Raw genomic sequence first — 18,047 nt, 5'->3', positions numbered from 1 at the left:
TGACTTTCTATTAAAATGAAATTTCTGTCAAAATAAAATTTGATTAAAAAAAATACCTATATGGGTCACCCTGTACTTATGCATATGCATATGCTCGAAACCCCACACCCTACCGAATGGTAGTCACGCACGTAATTACGGCTATGACTCGAAGTAAATACGGTTGAACGGAATATAATTAAAAAAAACAAACTGAACGAAATACACTTTTTGCCTAACTGATCTTATTTATTTGCCCATATCTGTATACACATTCATACTCGTACACATATACTTTGTGTTTATATTTAGTTGTTCACTTTTAATATCCGGTTAATTAAAATTTTTGTTCTGGAAACATAAATACTCATCAATTTTTGTGAGTTGTCTGCTTAGCCAATCAACTTCATAATTTAATATTTTAATTTTGGTTTTCTTTAAAGAGACAGTAGGCAAACACGTGCGGCTATCCATATTTTGAGCATAGAATAAATATCTACGTACATACTTGAATGTGTTTGTTTGTGTTTGAGGTATGGCCATTGAAGATTTTTGGGAATTTCGTATGAATTTCAAAGTTTACTGGCTTTGTGGACCCAGCCACATTTCTTAGGTGGTAAATATTTAATATGTATGTATCTCAATCTCTTCTAGTCTTCTGAAGTCGAGTGGATAACTTTTTGGTATTTCATTTAATTCAAAAACATCGAAAGTATCGAAAAAAATATTGAAGAAGCATTTATAAAAATATCTCAATAATGGAAATACTAAATTAACGGTTTAGATCGATCTTCTCTTATAATAATCTCTACAACAATTCATACCGTCAAAAAGAGCACTCGAGGTCGGCGTCGTATTGAGGACTTCCTCTCTGTTAGATGTGGCCAAAGTGGGCTCATTGACACGCTTGCTTATGGCTAAATTATAAGTTAGTAGAAAATCAAGCCTACGAGGGGTGCCTTTTATATTTCGGGATTTGGCAACCCTGGTGTTGCAATCTGGCAACTGACAGCTGTATCGCAAAGTTTGACATTTTTTGGCTTTTAAGTACTCAGAACGTTTTGAAATACCAGCGCTATTTGTGTTGTTCACAGTAACTTAAAAGATTCATCTCGGTCCAAAAATGGAATTAAATCGTAAACATTTTCGTGCGATTATTTTTTGCAACTTTCGACGTGGATTAACTCAGCAACATTGCATGGATGAACTTAATTCATTTTTTGGCGATGAAGCTCCATCAAGGACCAGTGTTTATCGATGGTATGGTGAATTCAATCGTGGTCGTAGTTCACTTCAAGACGAATTTCGTGAAGGTCGTCCAAATCAGTTGTTGTTCCGAAAACCATTGATGCTGTGCGCGAACTGATATTGCAAGATCGTCATGTGGCCTATCGTGAGATTGAGACAATCTTAGGCATTAGTGGGACCAGCATACATTCAATATTGCATAAACAATTGACTGTCAAAAAAATTTGTTCGCGTTGGATCCCACACAATTTGTCAAAGGCTTGTGTCGATTGGTCGAAGGAAATGCTCAAAAAATACGATCGCGGGGCTTCGAAACACGTCTATGACATCGTGACAGGTGATGAATCATGGATTTACGCGTATGAGCCCGAAAGTAAACAGCACTCGACTGTATGGGTGTTTCAAGATGAGCCAAATCCAACAAAAGTGGTTCGCGCACGAAGCACTTCCAAGCAAATGGTCGCCTGTTTTTACGGAAAAACTGGACATGTCGCAACCGTACCACTAGAACAACGCAGAACAGTAAATTCTGAGTGGTACACAACCATTTGTTTGCCAGTTGTCTTCCAAGAAAGTAGGAAAACCAATCGCCAAAGACGGATCACTCTTCACCAGGATAATGCGAGCACTCACACATCGGCTCAAACAACTGCATTTTTGAGCACCCAAAACATCGAATTAATGGGTCATCCGCCGTATAGTCCTGACTTGGCACCGAATGACTTCTTTTTATTCCCGTACGTAAAAAACAAACTGAGAGGTCGACGTTTTTCGACAACTGAAGAAGCGGTTGCGGCATTCAGAATGCATGTTTTGGAGGTACCTCATTCAGAGTGGCAAAAGTGCTTTGACAATTGGTTCAAACGCATGCAAAAGTGTACTCGTATAGATCTTCATGGAGAATATTTTGAAAAACAATAAAGTGATTTTCGATGATTAAAATTTGTGTTTGTTCTCTAATCCCGAAATATAAAAGGCACCCCTCGTACTAGTGTTGGTGTACTCACCTCTAGTGTTGGTGTAGCTAGAGCCTCATAGTGAATGCTGCGGTTTGTCGCCTTGCAATCTAATAGAGGGGGAGGAAGTCTTGGCTGATATGCGCCATTTATGATGACACTAGCTAGATGTTGTGTGACAAGTCTGAAAAGAAAACTCACAAACATTCTACTAAAACTTGGAAGGAAAGACGTTCGGTTGATGGTAGGTATTATTACAGGACACAACCCATGGGGTCAGCATATGACCACCATTGGAATCATTGAGGACCCAATGTGCCTGTCTTGTGAGTGACCTACCTTTGCTAGAGCAAGGCTACGGGTTTTGGGTGCCGATGTCTTGAGAATGAGTAATATTCGTTCTCTAAAACTGGAGGATATTTACAGATTTACCAAAGAATCTGGAAAGTTCTCACAGGACTAACTACCTCTGTTTCTGTCTCTATTCTCTCCCATCTCTTTCTCTAATACTTTTTTCCTTCCCTCGTTCCCTCCCAGAGCTCTAAATTCAATGGGCTTTTTAGCCTGAGTATTTTAGAAGCCACCAAATCTCTTGGTGCTCCTTGGGTCGACTATTCAAAATTCAATTCCAGCCAGATGGGTATTTTAAAGCTGTATTGAGAAATTAGAAAATTATAAAAGTTATTTTTAATAAGAACACAAGCTCTGGTCCCATCTGCAGCCTGTATTGCTAGTAAGCATAAGAATTTAATCTGAAAATCCCGCTTCCTACGACCCAAAGTTTTTCTATAAAACGAGCTCTTCTGCGGTGTTGCAGAGGCGCAGAAGAAGAGCAGCCGATGCTGCCTTTGACAACAAAGTGCAATCAGGTTAAAGGAGGTTGGCCTCTGGAGGCAATCTCTCAAGGGACATGGTGGCATTTTCGGGCAGTTAACACCGTATTTCTACCCGCAAACTAGAGTTTGAGGGGCTCTAGGGTAATCTTTCCAAATAAGCAGGATTGGATCGAGGGGGAAATCTTCGGAGCAGGGGTTTTCTCTACAACAGCCAATTTATCTATCTCCTTTAAACTGAGGAATACTGCTACTGTTTTTCAACCAGAAGTTTTTGCGATCCTGCAGGCTTGCAAAATGCTTAGGGAACGCGGAAGCAGGGAGATATTAACATTTTCTCCGATAGTCAAGCCGCGTTCAAGGCTCTGACGACGCCGTGGTGCGAGGAGATCAAATCTCTTGTGTGTGCAGGTAACATTTCTCTGATCTGGGTTCCAGGACATGGGAACATAGAGGGAAATGAAGTTGCTGATGAGCTTGCAAGGAAGGGAACTGAATTGGCTTCAGAGACCTGACAGTTGTTAAAAGGGGAATTGCACAAATTATTTCTCAGAAAAGCGCAGAAAATATGGAGCTCCATTTCTTCATGTATATAGATATATATAATTGGCGCGTACACCCTGTTTTGAGTGTTTGGCCGAGCTCCTGCTCCTATTTGTGATGTGCGTCTTGATGTTGTTCCACAAATGGAGGGACCTACAGTTTCAAGCCGACTCCGAACGGCAGATATTTTTATGAGGAGCTGTTCACTCGGGGGTTTGACATTGTCTGCCGAGGGGCGACCGCTATTAGAAATTTTTTTTTTTAATATTAGTGTTTCACCGAGATTCGAACCTACGTTCTCTCTGCGAATTCCGCATGGTAGTCACGCACCAACCCATTCGCGCTCGGCAGCTAGACGATTAGGGTCACTTGGTGCTCCTTTCTTCGACAGCCTGGGGCAGTATGCCAACCTAAGTCCCATCAATCTTCTCCATTTTATCAACAGCTCTGGCTGACTGTAGATATCTGCCTGTTGGAAGTCTCATAATGGTATCAACACGGCGTTCCAGTGCTCCTTGAGGAGTGCCAGACTGGCACTTCAACCGAAGTCAAAACATTTAATGATCTAAATATGAACAAAGGGCCCCTTAGTAATATGGGAATGAAGTGCTTTGTCTATGACCGAATCTTCGGGAATAGTAGAATAGAACAGAATAAAAGAATAGAGCGATCGGAAAGAAAAGGACAATTGGCAAATAGAAAGCAAAACAATGTGCCTAAAATTACATAAAATCTTTTTCTCTTCAATGTTATTGCCTACTACAAGCAGGTTTTCATAAAGGGTGTTTTTTTTATAGGTTAGGTTTTCAAGTTGGCACTACTTTTTTCGTAGATGGTCTTTTTGACAGATGTCACTTGATTTATGCTCAGTTTGGTTTGCCATTTCATAATTTCATAAATTTATTACGAAAATAATGGTTCGGTTCGCGTGACGCATCGCGCGCTGCGTCCAATATTCGGTCGACATAATATTCCATCAGAGTCACTAATTCGATTAACCATGGATCGGTTTCGCACCACGTTTGCTCTAGTGGATAATACGCATCTTCAGAGACGTCGTACAGTGCGCACCGAAGACGCTATTGCTGCTGTGGAGCAGAGTATCGAAGAAGACCCGAATGAGTCCATCCGCCATCGCGCGCAGTAATTGGAGATGTGCCCATCCACTTTATGGAAGATTTTGCGGAAGGATCTTGGTTTGCGTGCTTACAAAATCCAACTCGTGCAAGAATTGAAGCCGAACGACCATCAAGCGCGTCGCACGTTCGGTGAATGGACCCAAAACGAGATGGCCACCGAATCCGATTTTCACAAGAAAATTTTGTTCAGCGATGAAGCTCACTTTTGGTTGAATGGGTATGTCAATAAGCAAAATTGTCGCATTTGGAGTGAACATAATCCACAAGCCATTGCTGAGACGCCGTTACATCCTCAAAATGTCACTGTTTGGTTTGCTCTATGGGCAGAGGGAATCATTGGTCCATATTTCTTTAAAAATGAACCCGGCCATAATGTTACAGTCAATGGAGAGCACTATAGAGCCATGATTAATGACTTTTTCGTGCCTGAATAGGACGATGTTGATGTGGACGACCTTTGGTTCCAACAAGACGGCGCTACATGCCATACAGCCAACGCAACAATCGAAGGACTGAAGGAAACTTTTGAAGGAAACTTTTGGTGAGCGCATTATCTCGCGCCGTGGACCTGTGGCGTGGCCTCCAAGATCGTGCGATATAACACCGCTGGACTATTTCTTGTGGGGCTATGTGAAGTCGCTTGTCTACGCAGATAAGCCCGAGACGATTGACGTCTTGGAAGAGAATATTCGGCGCGTTATTGCTGACATACGGCCCCAATTGCTGCAAAAAGTGGTCGAAAATTGGGCCTCTCGGCTGGAATTTATTCGAGCCAGCCGCGGCGGCCATTTGCCCAAAATCATTTTTAAAACATAATGGCAAACCCTTATCTTTATAATAAAGCTAAATTCTTGGCCATAACATTAAATTATATACGTTTTATTTCATCTTGAAAACCTAACCTCTAAAAAAAACACCCTTTATTTTCCCGAAACGACAATTACCTTTTAAAAGCGTATCCAAATTGGTTTAATGCGAAATAATTAACCAATTTTTTCGAACTACTTCTGCTCGACCTCCTTAGGCGTTGTGTGAACTTATTCACCTGTAGATTTTATAATTTCAAACTTCACACTATAAAAGTTATTTTCGTATGTACAAACATACATATGTATGCGCCTATATTAGGGTATTATGTGTGTATATATGCACTTCCCTATGCTTATATGAATGAGTTCATCAAAGAGCCAATCATTTCAAACAACACGTGCATGCTATGCTTAAGACTGAACTACATAACAAGCCAAACAAATTGGTTTGTAACAAAAATCGGACTAAAATTTGGTAATTTAAGAAAAATTGCAATAAAATTAAGGTGAACACGAAAATCGGCAACATAGCCAAATTAAATTTGTAAGTGATTGTTTGTTTGCGCATTGAATATATAATACAAATGTATGCCCATCCGTTCATATACACAGTCAAAGCAGAAGTACATACTTATGTATGTGCGTGTGCTCGTGCTTTCTGCGTGCGCCGGACACGTGTCTGTGCGCCGGCAGCGGCATAGCCCTAACCCACAAACGATATGCGCAAGGTAGGTAATACAAGCATATCTATACCCTATGTATGTATATAAATAGACACGCGCATAAATTTGTACCTATGTAGGTATGCATATATGTTCCCAGCAGCAAAAAAGGAACGAATGCAGTCTATTTACGTAGTTCCGTAACTAGTTTTTAAATAACCAGTTAGCTCTTTGAGAAATTTAATTACTTGCTTATATTTATATAGCATTTCGAGAATTATTTGAATAATAAATAAGTTGTGCCTCTTTGTTGCAATGCAATGCGCAATAAACTAGTCAACTAACAATACTAGGTTGCTCAATAAGTTTTGCGGTTTGATAAGAAAATCATCATTTTTTGGTTTCAAATACATTCTATTATTCAGTATAGTCTCCCAGAACATCAATACTTCTTCAAACGAGATTCCAATTTATGAGCGCCATCCCTGAACAGAGAATCCGCAAGGCTGCAAAATACGCTTCTTCTCTTTTACGCTGTTACGACCTCATCATTTGATGAAAAAAACGCATTGTTTTAGGTCTGGAAATAGATGGAAGTCGCTAGGGGCCAAAGCTGGTAAAAACGGTGGATGCTGCAATTCGAACTTTAATTCATGGATTTTAGCTATTCGCACAATGCTCTTGTGACACGATGCATTTTCCTGATGAAAATCTGGGTCTTTTCCTCGAATTTAATTCCCTTCAGCTGATCTAAATGGTTACAATAACATTTAGAATTTATCGTTTTATCAATTTGCAAGTAATCCACAAACAAAAATTCATTCGCATCCCAAAAAACTGATACTAACACCTTTTGGCCGATTTGTGGGCACAAACTCGTTTCAGAGCTGGAAAACCAGGTTCACGCCACTTTTTTTTTAAACTGTTATTATTATTTATTAAATCTATTAATTAATTTTACGAGGGGTGCCTTTTATATATCGGGATTAGAGAACAAAAACAAATTTTAATCATCGAAAATCACTTTATTGTTTTTCAAAATATTCTCCATGAAGATCTATACGAGTACACTTTTGCATGCGTTTGAACCAATTGTCGAAGCACTTTTGCCACTCTGAATGAGGTACCTCCAAAACATGCATTCTGAATGCCGCAACCGCTTCTTCAGTTGTCGAAAAACGTTGACCTCTCAGTTTGTTTTTTACGTACGGGAATAAAAGGAAGTCATTCGGTGCCAAGTCAGGACTATACGGCGGCTGACCCATTAATTCGATGTTTTGGGTGTTCAAAAATGCAGTTGTTTGAGCCGATGCGTGAGAACTCGCATTGTCCTGGTGAAGAGTGATCCGTCTTTGGCGATTGGTTTTCCTAGTTTCTTGGAAGACAACTGGCAAACAAATGGTTGTGTACTCGTACCACTCAGAATTTACTTTCTGCGTTGTTCTAGTGGTACGGTTGCGACATGTCCAGTTTTTCCGAAAAAACAGGCGACCATTTGCTTGGAAGTGCTTCGTGCGCGAACAACCATTGTTAGATTTGGCTCATCTTGAAACACCCTTGCTGTTTACTTTCGGGCTCATACGCGTAAATCCATGATTCATCGTATTTTTTGAGTATTTCCTTCGACCAATCGACACGAGTCCATGCAACGTTGCTGAGTTAATCCACGTCGAAAGTTGTAAAAAATAATCGCACGAAAATGTTCACGATTTAATTCCATTTTTGGACCGAGATGAATCTTTTAAGTTACTGTAAACAACACAAATAGCGCTGGTATTTCAAAATGTTCTGAGTACGTAAAAGCCAAAAAATGTCAAACTTTGCGATACAGCTGTCAGTTGCCAGATTGCAACACCAGGGTTGCCAAATCCCGAAATATAAAAGGAACCCCTCGTAGTACTTACAAAAAAAAATACCAGTCTAACGGTTAGACTTGATAGAAGTGAAACCTTCCGTAAAACAAACTGAGAGAGAATAAGACGAAAGCAGCATTAGGAGCGGGATAATTATAGGTTCATTATAATATTGCTATAAAGTTCATATTTTATTTTCTTCATTTTATCATTATTCATCCTCAATGTTTTCAATTTCAACAAATGATACGAGTGGCTTATGATAGATAAAATATGATACAAATGCTTTGGTTTCGATGTTGTCAAAAAAAATACCCAAACGGACCGAAGAAACAGACTTACAAATTTCTTCCATTTTCGTCTACTTGTATTCATATAAAAATTTATGTCTCTTCCCACCAAAGCTAAATGTATTAGTATATTTTTTCTTGTATTTATTCAAGGCTGAAATCCAAAAAACTGTTTTCAATAAATAATCAGAAATGTCCTACAATGCAAATTTCAAAAAAAAAAAAATTTTATTTCTTGTGATTCGAACCAAGAATTTTGGATCGGAAGCTCACATTGCTAGCCGCTCGGCAATCGCGCCATACTGTCGGTGTTGGCCTAAAAGTTATTTAGTTCGTCGCTACGTTTATATGTAATTCGTTTCACTTTTTCCCAAATCACTCCCAACGATTCTAAAGAAGTTTTCACTTCAAAAATTAATGTACGAAATATTTATACCGATTCACTTAAACTGACTTTCAGTATCTAAACCAAAAATAGAAAAGCCAAAAAACTGTTTTCAATAAATAATCAGAAATGTCCTACAATGCAAATTTCAAAAAAAAAAATTCCATTTTCGTCTACATGTATTCATATAAAAATGTATGGCTCTTCCCACCAAAGCTAAATGTATTAGTATATTTTTTCTTGTATTTATTCAAAGCCGAAATCCCGGCGGTACTGCAATACCGGGTCAACCCGTGGCAGAGAAGGAGCAAGCCCCTAAAACACTCCGCCCATTTCCAAAAATCAGTTTAACATTTGTTGTCCTCCGATGGAGGATCTATCAGATGTTAAGCTGATAACCACACTACCTAGTCAATACATTTTAAATAATAAACCTAATAAAACTTTTGAGAATTACACGCTCACAAAAATTATTTATATCAACATATAATATAACGCTTCGTAACTAAATAACTTTTAGGCCAGCGACGACAGCATGGCGCGGTAGCCGAGCGACTAGCAATGTTAGCTTCCGATCCAAAATCCTTGGTTCAAATCACAAGAAAAAATAAAAGTTATTTTTATTTAGTTCGTCGCTACTTTTATATCAACATATAATATAACGCTTCGTAGCCAAGTTGGTCGCTTTTTTCGTTTCACTTTTCCTCAAATCACTCCCAACGATTCTAAAGAAGTTTTCACTTCAAAAAGGTTTCGACTCTTAACCTAAATTATAGTACCTACAGCTTTTTGAAGAAGGTTAAGGTTGTTATGGAGGCCTCAAATATGCGTCACAGGATTGGAAGGCCAATTCTTCTGAGGCGTGACGAATTGACGGTATGCAACAGCGACCGAGCCAATGGATTTGGGTGGTGTCTCAGCCTTTGGTAGTAGTTTTGTTAGATTACTGCTATTTCTGCTGCCACTAATGGAACATTTAGGTCTCGATGGATATTTTCATTGGTTATGCACCACGGCGCTCTAGTAGCCATTCTTAATGTCGCATTCGAATGAGTTTTTGTTCCATTGTTAGCTAATGTGGCACCCATTGCGCACACAGCTTTCTGAAACCCAATACTTCAGTCAAAATATTGCCTACATTGCCCATTACGATGCCTACGGCTTCGACTAAATCTCTTTCAGTCAACCCACGATTTCCTGTATTTTTTTTTTCTACGATTTCTGGTGTTGTTGCTGTTTTTGGGCGTCCTTGACGTGGATCGTCTTGAAGGCTTGTACGGCCACGTTTCAATTCAGCAACCCATCTTTCGATTATACTAATTTCAACATTCGTTCATAAAGTTGCTTTGCTTTTAAACCTTGATTTTTTCCATTGTGGGAAATACTGTGAGACGTCGAGACTAAATGGCTAGCAAACAAAGAATAATTGAAATGAATCTTCACATACATTCATATAAAGAGTGTACTCACTAGGGCGGGTCGATTTAAAAATCGCTTATTGCTCTGTGAAAATCGTATTCTAGGTATCAAAATAAGAAACTTTGCCGAAGGAACCATACCACTAAAACGAGTTCTGATGTCCCCCAATTTGGGTCCAACGAAAAATCCCACTTTGACCCATTTAGAGTGCTCCAATCGCGTCCAAATGTATGACCGACCCCCACTAACTTTGGACGGCCGATCCACCCATACCAATGTCACACGCCTGGAACTCCACTGGGGGGTTCCCCATACAATCATTTCAAAATATCACCATTTTTGGCCTTTACATGAGAAAATAAACTAAAAAGTTCGACCCAAATTGGGGGACATCAGAATTCGTTTTTTGTGGGGAATGAAACGTGCACAGACCTTTCGTATGCCCAAATGTCACTTAAATACGATAATCGATGTTTTAGAGGCATTCAACTGCGATTCCATGAATTTTTACGATGATTTCTGTTCGTGTTTGGGCGCCACGTGTGTTCATTGTCATTTATGTCCTCATAACCATCTGAACTCTGGACATGAACGAGATATACAATCATCGCCATCAACTTTTTGCATCAATACATATGTTTCGGTAAACGTTTAAGCGATTTTAAAACAAAATTTGATATTAGCTCTTTGTTCAAAACTCATTTTTATACTGATGACACAAACATACAGTCACAGACACAGACACTTTAGACGCAATAACTTCCCTGCCACTGAACCGAATGTCGCTAAGCTTTCACTGGAAGTCAGCTAAGGATGTAACTTCCAACGCACTAACTCATTTAAAAGATGGCGCCATCAAAAACATTTTTATGACGCCTGTCTAGTTTATTTTGGACTTCACCTTGTATATTACAGCGGTTTGCGGATGTCGCTACCTTCCTTATTTTCTCCACTGTGGTATAGAGATACTAATTAATTGTTGGAGGAAAATGAACTATGCCGCCACAGGGAATAACCGAGCCTCACCGAACCTACTCCAATTCACTGCTGGGTATTCACGTACAAATATCTGTACAACTTCATCGCACTCAAATATAACACAAATCACTTCAGCCTATCTCAACGCAAAATTTTGTAGTTGTACATATATATTTATACACCCATACATACATAAGTAGATATGTAGTCCATTCACATATAATTATTAGATCGCTTCAAGCTACAGAACACCTTGGCCCACAGTGGCACAAGCAAGCTTACAAGCCTGGTTATATCATATATCGGGTGTTTTTTAAGAGCTTGAAAACTTAAAATGATAATATAAAACAGAAATATTGTTGGAATGAATTCTTTTTATTATAATCTTGTAGATAATTTTATGGCACTTATTTTTTGGATATGAAATTCGGCATATGCCTGCCGCGGCTATGGATTACATGGTTCATTCTATCAGTCCAATTTTTGACTACTTTTTCCAATAAATTTTGCCCTATGAAGTCACTGGTGGCTTCAAGATTTTTTGGTCTGTTGGCATAAGCCAATGACTTAATATACGTAGACCCTTGATAAGAACAAAAAAAGAAATGCTGTATACTGGTGGACACATGAGATCGCAGAACTTAGAGATATGTGCATCCATAAGCGTAGAAAGTATACTAGAGCCAGAAGATTGGGTCCGGCGATACCGGAATCCGAAGAATACAAAAAGAGCAGAAAAAAATTGAGGAAAGCCATAAGCCAAAGCAAAAAAGACAAATGGGAAGAGCTACGAAACGATCTAAACAATAACCCATGGGGGCTGGGCTACAAAATCGTTATGAAAAAGCTAGGAGCCAAATCCCCTGCTGCTGATATGGAAACCGAAGTGGTAAGCAAAATAGTCGACACACTCTTCCCAACACACTGTGCTGAGAGGGAAGAACTCGAGCATGAAGCAACGGAACCTGTCCCATTCACAGAAGGAGAACTAATAGATGCTGCAAAAGCAACGAAATGCAATAAAGCGCCAGGACCTGATGGCATAGTTGCAGAAATATTGAAACTATTGGCAATCGAACGCCCCCTTTTGCTGCTAAACATGTACAACGCATGCCTAAAAGAAGGATTTTTCCAGAAATATGGAAAAAACAAAAACTGGTACTAATCAGTAAGGGGAAGGGAGACCCAACATTAGCGTCCTCTTATAGACCGTTATGTATGCTGGATAGCGCAGGAAAACTCTTTGAGAAACTGATAAAGCATAGGCTTAGCGAAGCCGTAGAGAACAGTGGCGGCCTCTCCGACAGGCAGCACGGTTTTAGAAGTGGCAGATCCACCTTAGGAGCCATCCAAGATGTAATAGCTAGTGTAGAACATGCCCAGGCGGGTAATCGATACTCCAAACGCTTAGTATTACTAGCCACACTGGATATTAGAAATGCTTTCAACAGTTTAAGCTGGAACGACGTAATTGAAGCCTTAAAGGTAACATTCAAGATCCCGAATAATCTATTGAAGATTATTCGTAGCTATCTCAGCAATCGCGTGCTCTTATACGAAACGCGAGAAGGGTGTAAGACTAAACAAATAACAGCAGGTGCGGCTCAAGGATCAATACTTGGACCTGAACTCTGGAATATAAGCTACGATGAAATCCTTCGAATAGAGATGCCTGAGGATGTGCATTTAGTGGGATACGCAGATGACATTGCAGCTGTAATAATCGCCCGAAACACCGACGAAGGCAAAAGAAAGTTAAATCAGGTGATGATCCGAGTCCAGACATGGCTAGAAGACCATGGATTAAAGCTGGCCACAGAGAAAACAGAGCTAATCCTTCTAACGAACAGACGTATCCCATTAGAAGTAGACACACAAGTACTTGATGCCACTTTATTCACAAGAGTGGTCAAGTACCTAGGAGTGCAATTAGACACAAGGCTAACCTACTGGGCGCATATAAACCATGCTGCCACAAGAGCTGCCAAGGTAAGCGGCATGTTAAGTAAGCTCATGGCAAACCTTGGAGGTCCAACGCAGAACAAGCGCAAACTTTTAATGGACACCACGAACTCGATTCTCTTATACGGATGCGAAATATGGGCAGATTCGCTTAAGGTGCAATGCCGGCGGAAAATTCTGCAATCTGTCCAACGCACCTGTGCTCTCAGAGTAGCTTCGTCATACAGAACAGTATCTGAAGCAGCGGTGTTAGTTATCAGCGGAACCATCCCTATAGATATTCTAGTACAAGAGCGTAAACGGAGATGGGAGGCAAAAAACACAGGAATACCAGTACCATACTTATCCGATAATAGAGTTCAAACACTCACACTTTGGCAGGCAAGATGGAACTCTGAAAAGTATGGTAGATGGACAGCGAGACTAATACCCGATCTAAAAAAGTGGGTAGAAAGAAAGCACGGTGAGGTTAACTATTACCTCACACAGTTTTTGTCCGGACATGGGTCCTTTCGTAAATATCTGTGGCGAATGGGAAAAGTGAGCCAACCAAACTGCATGTATGGAGATACTGAGTATGTTGATGCGGAACACACCTTCTTTAAATGCGAGAGGTGGAACGTAGAGAGAACAGGTCTGCAGCGATCTATTGGTGTATTTACACCTGAAGAAACTATCGAGAAAATGATGATAGACGAAGAAAAATGGAATGCCGTCGCAAATTTTGTGGAGGATATTTTCCGAAAAAGGAAGCGCGAAATGGAAAGCTATGCTGAAGAGCATTGAGCATAGGCTTCTCAAAACAGGCGACCCTGGACGCAGGGTGAGTAAGTAAGTGTCCTTCTTAGGACGCCGTCTTGGCCCTCTACCTCGAAGCAATGCGGAAGCAGTCCCGGGGTGGAGGGAAAAATCCAAGAGAAGAGGAGGGATATTTTTAGTGGAATCACCACACACGTAGTAGCGACGGTTACTATATGGTGCGAAGGCATTTTTAACCCAACCTCACCGCCAAAAACAAAAAAAAAAAAAAAAAAAAATATTATACGTAGACCCTTAAAAAGTAATCTAAAGGGCTTAATACGCCCGAACCTCGCGAGCAGATTTATTTTTTCCAAAGTAAATTTCCACAATTTGGAAACGTTGTTCTGGCGTTCAACGGGGCAAGATGATTTGCTAAGCCTTACTGAACAGGAATGTCAACACAGTTTCATTCTCAGCTGTCACACTATAGTTATCGATATCGATAGTTCTCACGCAGCTAAAAAATATCTGATATATAACAGGTGGCGCTAAAGTAATCCTCCTATCAGAAAATGCTATAAATTTTGCGATTGGCCCCTAATGTCAGTTCTGTTTTGACATTTATGTAGTAAACACATGCGAAATACACGTTACGCTACACTGTTCCCGAACGCGGAATATAGCTGACTATTTATTTGACCAATAATCGGTCGGTGACTTTGGCACAACGTGAATTTCGTCGTAGATTTCCTCGCCGTCCAACGCCTACTGGTGAAACACTGCGACGTTTAGCCACTCGCCTCGAAGAGACTGGCACAACACGAGATGCTGCCAGGCGTGGCAGACCCCGGAGTAGCCGTTATGCAGAGAATATTGCTGCTGTAGCCGAGGATGTCATGGAAGCGCCGTCGACATCGACCAGACGACGTGCCACGCAAATGGGTATCAGTCGACGGTCTTTACAGCGAATTTTGGTACAAGATTTGAAAATGTTTCCGTACAAAGTCCAGACGGTGCATCAGCTGTTAGCTGCTGACCGCCAATCGCGTCTAACATACGCTCAAGCCATCCTTAATCACCACCAAGAGGAAGATGATTTTTCATCAAAAATAATCATGAGTGGTGAGGCCCATTTCCATCTTAGCGGGTACGTAAATAAGCAAACTTTACGCTTCTGGGGCACTGAAAATCCGCGTGTAACCCACGAAGAGCCATTACACCCGCTCAAAGTCACTGTATGGTGTGCTGTTTTCGCTGGAGGAGTCATCGGACCTTTTTTCTTCGAAGACGTCGCGGGTCAAATGGTTACTGTGAATGGGTAGCGCTACAGAGCAATGATCAACGAGTTCTTTTTGCCGCAACTTGATGAATTGGAATTGGAAAACATGTGGTTCCAACGGGACGGTGCGACGGCACACACTGTACGTGCCACAACCGATATGCTGAATGATGCATTTCTCGGGTGCCTAATCTCCCGTTTTGGCGATTTGCACTGGCCAGCAAGATCGCCTGATTTGACCGCTCCAGACTTCTTTTTGTGGGGCTTTTTGAAGTCGCGGGTTTATGTCAACAAGTCTCAGACTCTTACAGCTCTTAAAGACAATATCCGTCAAGAATGTGAGGACCTATCGCCGGAAGTTTTGGCCAAAGTGATGGAAAATGCCATAAAAAGGCCCAAATGGCAATCAACTGTGGCGGCGGCCATTTACATGACATCATATTCTCGACTTGATGTAAAAAAAAATTAAAACACCAAATAAAAATAATCCACAAGAAGAATCAAAGTTTTTCATTTTTTTTTTTAAATTACAGCCAAAAAACATCGCAAGGTTACTTTTGCGCCACCTTGTACATATATGTAGGTATGTATGCATGTATGTTCTAGGTGAAATTTTAGCAATAAAGAACCAAGTTGGAAACATACTCCAGATACTTAACCCGGAAACAGTGGTGTGGGGTCTGGCGGGCTTCTCAGAAGTTTTCAAAGGAGTATTTAAATTAACTTGAAATTCGCAGTGCCTTTTAATTCAGTATTTTGTGTCACAGTATTTTCTACAGAGAAAAAATCAAGTGATTATATATATATATATAATTGGCGCGTACACCCTTTTTGGGTGTTTGGCTAAGCTCCTCCTCCTATTTGTATTGTGCGTCTTGATGTTGTTCCACAAATGGAAGCACCTACAGTTTCAAGCCGACTCCGAACGGCAGATATTTTTTTTATGAGGAGCTTTTTCATGGCAGAAATATACTCGGAGGCTTGCCATTGCCTGCCGAAGGTGACCGCTATTAGAAAAAACTTTTTCTTCATTTTTGGTCTTTCACCGAGATTCGAACCAACGTTCCCTCTGTGAATTCCAAATGGTAATCACGCCCCAACCCATTCGGCTACGGCGTTGTTGCAAGAGTGTAATTGATATAATGTAGTTAGTATAGAACACACAAAAATATTTTATTTAAATATGAGAAATGTTTATATAAATTTCATGTACACATAAAATGTTTTGCATACTAACGAATTCATGTTGGTGCCACGGGCAAGCCATGTAAATCGGCGTGGCATTAAATTTATATTGGTTCGGCTGATCTTGATGATCGAAGGTTTCGGGCCTTATTTTTGTAATAGCGCTAATAATATTGTGTGCCTGAATTTTTTCTGAATGGAGCCGTCCGCAAAAGGTCTAATTGTATCAGATTTGCTGAAATCTGAGCTCGCCCACATACAATTCTTGAGGTTGCTGCTAAAAATATAGGTTGGTATCTCCAGCTTCGCTTTGCTTCTTTATCTAGTTTAGGAAAGGCGGGACTAAACTTGCGGCTAATCAGGCGATTTTTGATGATAATGAAGTATGTTGTGGCATCGACAACTTCATCTTCATCATCATTTTCATAGCAATTACAGCTCGGGGTGAGCCAGCGCATCCTTCACTATCGTGCTCCATACGACTCGGTTCTTTGCGTCGCTTCTTCTAGAATTTATAAGACGTAAACCTGCATCAACATCGTCTGCCCATCTTCTTGGCGGTCTTCCACGCTTTTACTGCCCATTATAAAAAGGGCTGAAGGTCTTTTGTGTTTGTAATGCTGATGTCGTCCATCCGGAGTACGTGCCCAAACCATTTTACCCGCTGAGCATCGACAACTTCTAACTCAAATAACATTTGCGGAAGGACAGAGACAACTTTACCATCTGTATTTTACACTCATATTCAAAATAGCATACTAGGTATGTTGTTGCTTCGTCTATCGCATTTTAGAGTATCTGTTAGGTTAGGGAATAAGTTCGTAGTGTTTTTACCGAAGAACTTTATTTAAATAAAAAACAATAACTATATCAATAAGTTAATCAATTATATATTCGCCGTTCCTATTTACAACCCCTTTCCCCCCTCCCGACCAATTTGTTAATGCCGTTCCGCCAAAAATTACCTGGTCTGGTGTCGAAAGAAGTTAGTGAGCCAGTTTTTAAGGACCTCTTTATTATCGAAAGTATTTTGACAAGGAACGGAGAAGATGGTAATTGGTCGTTGCAAGGTTCGAAGAATACGGCGGATGCTGCAGGACCTCCCATTCGTCGCTTGGAGTCCGAATTTAACGACTTGTGCAACATGGGGCTGACATTGTCGTGAAGGAGTATGGTTTGACCATGTCGATCAGGTCTTTTCAGCCGAATAGCTTCATTCATGTGGTGTAGCTGGGCAATTTAGAGCTCCTTGTTGGCCGGGGCATTCTGTTCGAGCATTTCCCAGTGCACCATGCACCCTGTCAATCCCACCAAACACATATCATGATATTCTTTGGATGACTCTCGGCATTAGCGTATCTCCTGGAGCCACCCACTCCTTTGTTTGCTTCTTTGCTTTATAGTGATGTACAGGCACCATTTCTCATCTCCCGTGACGATTCGGTATAAAAAGTGTTATGACCGCGTGTTGTTTGATGGCGGGAGAGATGCTCAGAAGCGATTTGAAGGCGACTTTCTTTGTTTTTTTTTCGTTGAGCTCGTGAGGCAGCAAAGCTTCCAAATTTTCGGTAAATCCCATTAAATGAAGATGATGATTCATTTTTTCCGCCAATTCACGACTGCTTTGGCGACCGCTCCTTCAAAAGTGATTTGAGGCGTTCTTCCTCGAATCCAAAAGGCCTTCCGCTGTTCCACTTCGGGACGTATGATCGATGTCAAAGTCGCCATTTTTTAACTTTGCAAACTACTCGTATTTCCGTGCTCAAGACTCGCCTATGGCACCTTC

The 18,047-nt window shown here is 40.5% G+C and overlaps 1 pseudogene; it reads right to left on the bottom strand.

Moving 5' to 3' along the window:
• Positions 1–8,943: 8,943 nt before the first annotated feature.
• Positions 8,944–9,127, bottom strand: LOC129239876 (U2 spliceosomal RNA; annotated as a pseudogene).
• Positions 9,128–18,047: the final 8,920 nt, after the last annotated feature.

The sequence above is a fragment of the Anastrepha obliqua genome, chromosome 2 (assembly GCF_027943255.1).
Source record: "Anastrepha obliqua isolate idAnaObli1 chromosome 2, idAnaObli1_1.0, whole genome shotgun sequence".
Classification (NCBI taxonomy): Eukaryota; Metazoa; Arthropoda; class Insecta; order Diptera; family Tephritidae; genus Anastrepha; species Anastrepha obliqua.
This window is presented reverse-complemented; position numbering and strand designations above follow the sequence as displayed.